The 6625-nt window shown below is 37.5% G+C and overlaps 1 pseudogene; it reads right to left on the bottom strand.

Annotated features, from left to right (window-relative positions):
* Positions 1–209: 209 nt before the first annotated feature.
* LOC108719678 lies at positions 210–2982 on the bottom strand (annotated as a pseudogene).
* Between the last annotated feature and the right edge of the window lie 3643 nt (positions 2983–6625).

Genomic DNA, 6625 nt, shown 5'->3' on the forward strand with positions numbered 1-6625 from the left:
CACATCTAGAAGAATTTATGTGAGAAAAACTGGTTTCAGCCCAAAAAGTGCATTTTATTGTTGACATTTAAATCCCTCTATGAAACATAATACTGCATTTCAGAGGTCAAAAAATAACTTGTTTTTTAATCATGCATCTATCAAATCTCTCTCTTTGCTCTAAAATAAGGTATTTAGGGTCGCTGCCAAATTGCACATTGTGGGTACATTTATAAAGTCAAGAGCAACGGTAATTTCTTAACCTTTTCTGGGACACTGACACTTGTTGTCCTTTTTTCTAACTCAAGAGTGACACTTTTGTAAAAACTTTCATTTTCTACTACTCCGTTGAGAAAAGCAAAGGCAGTATCATTAGAATGAAGAATCTCTTTACCCTTCTTCTTGCATTTTTTTGGTTTAGTCTAGGTTAAAATAACTGGTAAATCTGAATTAATACTTTCTTCAAGGCTTGTGTTGTCTATATCTTTGTCAGCATCAGATTCAGTATTTTGTTCAAGAACATTCTTGTGTTTCTTTATCTTGCGCTCTTTTTTTTTTTGGAATTTCTTCATTTACTTCGCCAGGATTGTCTAGATTTGGATCTGCAACTACAAAATGATCACCTGTACTCTCAGCTTCCTGTGTAAATGACTCTCGCAATTTCTGTTTCTAGTGTTTTTTCTTTGATTTGTCCTCATCATCAATATCATTTGTCTGGATGCTGGATTCCATAGTTGAGTTCTCAGAGGCATCTGCATTTTTATCAGATGTTCCACCATCAATTTGTTTAGCAGTCTCTTCACATTAGGTTTCATAAGCTTTGGCTTCCATTCTGTAGCAGCAAGACAACACAAAATTAACGTAGATAATGCAGGTTCCCAATACAGCCTGTTGGTCATTTCATTATGTTGGTCAGTTAAAGAAAAGGCTAAAATTATTAAGCTATAAGAAAGGTCTATATGAATGCACCAGTAAACCCTCAAATTAATGATTCTCTGAGTTCTCTGTCAAAAGAAACACAGCATTCCTTTCCTTCTATTGTGTACACATGGGCTTCTGTATCAGACTTTCATCTTTCAACTTCAACCTCCAGGGAAGGGCTTCAGCATGCTCAGTTTGCTCCTCTGTCCCTTTCCCTTCCCTAATGTATTCTGAGCCCAGAGCTATGAGTCAGCACGGAGAGGTTTAGACAGGAAGTGATGTCACACCAAGCTAATATGGCAGCTGCTATCCTAAACAACCAGAGAGAGCTTCTAGAGCTGTTAACTTAGGTATGGTAAAGCATTCTGCAAAATAAATACGGGGGAATGTAATAAAAGTCAGTAACAGAAAATATATTCGCAATGCGAAAAGTTATGCCTCTTTGCAAACAAATTTTCCTTTGTGCGAATTTAATATAGCTTTTGCGAACCCAGAAACTGTTTACCGACCACTTCCGACACTAGAAGAAGGTTTGCGAATGTTATAGTTAGCACCAGTGCGCAATGAATGTAATAAAACTTCTTACTGAAAAAGTTGTTACGTTTGCTCCAAAAGATTACGACACCTTCAAGCACTTTCATAAAAGTAGGCAATGCACAATTAAAATTCGCAATGTCATAACAGTTCAAGGAAGAGTATTACATTGCAAAATGAGACTTTTTGTTCTTATTTGTGCTAATTATTTTGTTCTTCGCAACTTTTATTACATTCCCCCATTAGTCTTATAAATTACACTATTGTGGCTAATCTATTGGCAATAAACTGCTTGATAGCTTTCCTTCTCCTTTAACTAACATGTTTCAGGTTTGTTTGTTCTGCAGTTGCCCATAGACCGTACCAGGTTTGAGTGCCATGAATTCACTTTCACTTCATGTACATTGCATGCATTAAATTACTTTTTTTCCTCACTTGCGTCAAGTTGTGTGTGTATTTGGTTCTTTTTCTCAGATATCGAATTCATGAAAAGTACATGAAATGAAATTAAATAAATGGCTCTCACATCCATTTTATCCAAATAATGCACATTTTTAAAAATGATTTCCTTGTTCTCTGTAATAATAGTACTTGAGCCAAACTGAGATATAATTAATCCTTATTAGAAGCAAAACCAGTCTATTGGGTTTATTAATGATTTTCTAGTAGACTTAAGGTATGAAGATCCAAATTGTGGAATGATCCTTTATCCAGAAAACCCCAGGTCCTGAGCATTCTGTATAGCAGGTCCCTGTATATAGTATTTTGTATGTGTTGTAATATTGTACTACACCAATAGGTGGCCCTGTGGTCTAGTCCATAATAAAAGTTATGTATATCAGTAGCTTGAGGAAAAGACTCTGGGCAGCTTGATATGATGCAAATTTCCAGAATCTAAGTCACATTTACACTAATAGATTTTAGATGCTGTACAGCATTTCTTCATTTATTATGATGTAACAGAGTAGAAAAGAAATTACCATAGGATAGTAAATATTTGCATGTTTGTGCTAATATTTTTAAAAATTTGTTTTCAATTTCATGTGATAGTAACAAGCCTCTCCACTGGGCTTAGCATTTAGCATAACGTGGTTAGATCTGCTGCTCTGCACTGCAAAGCCACTGGATAAATATTACTAAATTTAAAGCATTAAAAAAAAAAAAAAAGTACAAAATGATATAATGAAAGACCTACCTACATTCCTTTCTTATAATATTACATCTAAAAAGGATAAGGAAAAAATAAGCCTTGTGGTTAACAAGTCCAATATAGACTAACTCTGTGAAAAACAAAACATTATAGGATTTTAAAAGATAAAAAAAATGTACAAACTTGTATTGGCCTCACCTGTTATCCAGCCTTCCACGTCTACAAATTGCACCAACAGCATCTGAATTTAAACTGAATACTTCAAACTCTATCTCGTCGTCACTTTTAACTTCAATACGCTGCCAATTTTCAGTGGGCATCTTGATAGGCTCGGGTGTTGAAGCGTTGAAGCAGCCATGTACCAAACAACCTATATGAGTTGCTACAACTTTGTTGGCAATACCCTGAAACAAAATAACACACCAATTAGAGATAAAAAATAAAAAGAACTGGTACTTCATAAGTAACACTGACAATAGGGCCCTTTGTAAGCACCACCCAGGGCCAAAAAATTGCTTTGCCTGTCCAGGTGTGGGATGGACCCTGCTTACAAAAAAAATATTTCCCTTGCAGGAGTCTTGGCTGCCCTCCACTGCTTGTGGTCCTGGTGGCACAATCTGCATCCCTGTTATCTTCTGGATCACTGCAGGTTAATATTCTTAGATATAATCCATTTAGGGCTAAGACAGGCTCACTGGATCGTACAGACTGTACAAGCTTTTTGCACAGCGAAAGGGATTGTAATTCTTAGGGTAAGCCCATACTGAGCGTTTTCGGGGGAGATTTGGTCGCCTGGAGACTAATCGCCTCGTCTTTGCGGCGACCAATCTCCCCAAATGCCTTCCCTAACTCTGCGCCGGCTAAAATGAAAAAACGCGTGTGATTAGCGCCAGCGTTTTTTTTTTCATTTTAGCCGGCGCAGAGTCAGGGAAGGCGTTTGGGGAGATTGGTCGCCGCAAAAACGAGGCGATTAGTCGCCAGGCAACTAAATCTCCCCAAAACGCCCAGTGTGGTCTGACCCTTAGCAGCTTTCCATTACACAATAATTTAAAAATGTTAATGGTTTTACAGATATATATTTGAAAACATAATTGCTATTCCGACTTCTGGAACAATATTGCAAACCGGCTGATAAAAACAACTAGGGAAGAACCGACTCCCACTACGCTTGCAGTGGCAGAACCACAGATAAAAACAAAGATTCCAATATCAATTTCCTTTACAAATAGAGGTATAGGATCCGTTATCCAGAAACCCATTATCCAGAAAGCTCTGAATTACGAAAAGGCAGTCTCCCATAGACTAAGTTTTATCCAAATAATTCAAATGTTACAAATAATTTCCTTTTTCTCTGTAATAATAAAACAGTACCTTGTATTTGATCCCAACTAAGATATAATTAATCCTTATTAGAAGCAAAACCAGCCTATTTGGTTTACTTAATGTTTACAGGATTTTCTAGTAGGCTTAAAGTATGAAGATCCAAATTATTGACAGATCCCCAACAAGGGGTTGTTCACCTTTGAGTTAACTTTTAGTATGATGTAAAGAGTGATATTCTGATTTGCAACTGGTTTTCCTTTTTTATTATTTGTGGTTTTTGAATTATTTAGCTTTTTATTCAGCACCTCTCCCGTTTGCAGTTTCAGCAATCTGGTTGCTAGGGTACAGTTGCCCAAGCAACCATGCATTGATCTGAATATGAGACTGGAATATGGAAAAGGAGAGGGGCTGAATAGAAAGATGTGGAATAAAAAGTAACAACAACGATACATTTATAGCCTTACAGAGTATTTGTTTTTAGATGGGGTCAGTGACCACATTTGAAAGCTGGAGTTGAGTCAGAAGACAAAGGCAAATAGTTAAAAAACTATTAACAAAAAATTACGAAGACCAGTTGAAAAGTTGCTTTGAATTGGCCATTCTATAACATAATAAAAGTTAACTTAAAGGCGAACCACCCCTTTAAGAGGAAATAAGGAGAGGGCCCTGGTCACAAGAGCTTACACTCTAAATGAATTGGCACTGAGGTCACGCCTACGTTGGGTCCCACTAGTTTCAGAGCGAGACACACCACTCTGGGAATTTGTACAGCCATACAGTTGTGAGGGTACGAAACCATGAGCAGGTGACATAACACTAGCCAAGTCTTACCCCTCGTTGTACTTCAACAGCTCAGTAGTGAGCTGCTCCTGGATACTGCTCTGCTTCTCCTGCAGGAGAAAGAGCTAAGTGTCTCCTATGTGTCTCAATGTAGAAAATTTTCAGAGAATCACTCAAACACCATATATGTTGCAGGTGGGGAGCTTTCCCCTTTTTTTTATTGTGACCACCTGTGCAGCAATGTTTTGGGGGGGGGGGGAGAAATAACTGATCCTGATACTGACAAAGGGAGGGTTAGTAGGCACAGGTTCTGAGGAATCTGCTACTGTCTCAGTTTCGACCATGCCTCCCATTCCACATGTCCCACATGAAGGAACAGTCGCGCAGAATACACGTAATGGGCAAACCCATATGACATCACAACATTACGGTCGCCAACCAAACGGAGTTGGAGATGTGTACCAAGCCTCGTTTTCAGGCATTTTACAGTGGTTTCTATGTATCACTACAAACTCTTAATAGCATTGTAAAGTGAAAATATATATTTTCTTGGTGACTGGGTGCTTGCAAATCAAAATATATCATAATAAATGCTATGTATTGAATTTGAATAATAAATGTATTAAATATCGAAGTTTAATATTCCCCTGAACATTTCAGGTTTCTGTGAAAATATGGAACGAAACGAAAGGAGGAATCGGCACACAGGAACATCAGCAAAATTGGGTAAACCCCTTACGTGTTTATCACGTCAATTATGACGTAATAAACACGTAAGGGGTTTACCCCATTTTGCTGATGTTCCTGTGTGCCGATTCCTCCTTTCGTTTCGTTCCATTGGATTGCGGGAAGTGCTGTCTCCCTAGAGGACACTGCACCAGGCTATCAAATAAAGGAAGGCTAGTGTGTGCGCTCACACTGTTTCTACGAATTCTGTGAAAATATACCAGGTTTCATATAAATCCTTTTCAGGAAAATTACTGAGATGTATATGCTAATTTAATAAGATAACAAGATAGATAGATAGATAGATAGATAGATAGATAGATAGATGGATGGATGGATGGATGGATGGATGGATGGATGGATGGATGGATGGATGGATGGATGGATGGATGGATGGATGGATGGATGGATGGATGGATGGATGGATAGATAGATAGATAGATAGATGATAGATAGATAGATAGATGATAGATAGATAGATAGATAGATAGATAGATAGATAGATAGATAGATAGATAGATAGATAGATAGATAGATAACAAGATAGATGATAGATAGATAGATTGATAGATAGATAGATGGATAGATAGATAGATAGATAGATAGATAAGATAGATAAGATAGATAGATAGATAGATAGATAGATAGATAGATAGATAGACATTTGAACCTAAACTCATTACTCATTACATAACAAATGGGCTTTTTGTGGGGTTTTTTCACGTTTGTTAGGCCTGAAGTCCTTCTTCTGCCATCTGGGTCTCACTGATCACACTAAGGGGCAGATTTATCAAGGTTTGAATTTATGGCCAGGGTTTGAATTTGATCCAAGTTTCCGGGTTGATCCTATTCAGCAGAAAAAGTTTTTTGCCGCACACCACTTACTTTCTTGCTGGGTGCATTCGTATCCCTGGCTGCTTCCACGCCAATTGTTACAACAAATGTATATCCAAAGTGGGAAGGAGCACACCAGAATAAGCAGGCAATGCCTTAGATCATTTGCAGATTTATTGAGTACACAAGCTTGTGTACTCAATAAATCTGCAAATGATCTAAGGCATTGCCTGCTTATTCTGGTGTGCTCCTTCCCACTTTGGATATACATTTGTTGATCCTATTCACCCATTAACAAATTCGATTTTTAAAAAAAAAAAAAAAAATCCTGTTCATATTTTATTTACCCTATAATGTGTAAATGGATTCTCTTAGCAA

Source organism: Xenopus laevis, chromosome 6S (assembly GCF_017654675.1).
Source record: "Xenopus laevis strain J_2021 chromosome 6S, Xenopus_laevis_v10.1, whole genome shotgun sequence".
Lineage (NCBI taxonomy): Eukaryota > Metazoa > Chordata > Amphibia > Anura > Pipidae > Xenopus > Xenopus laevis.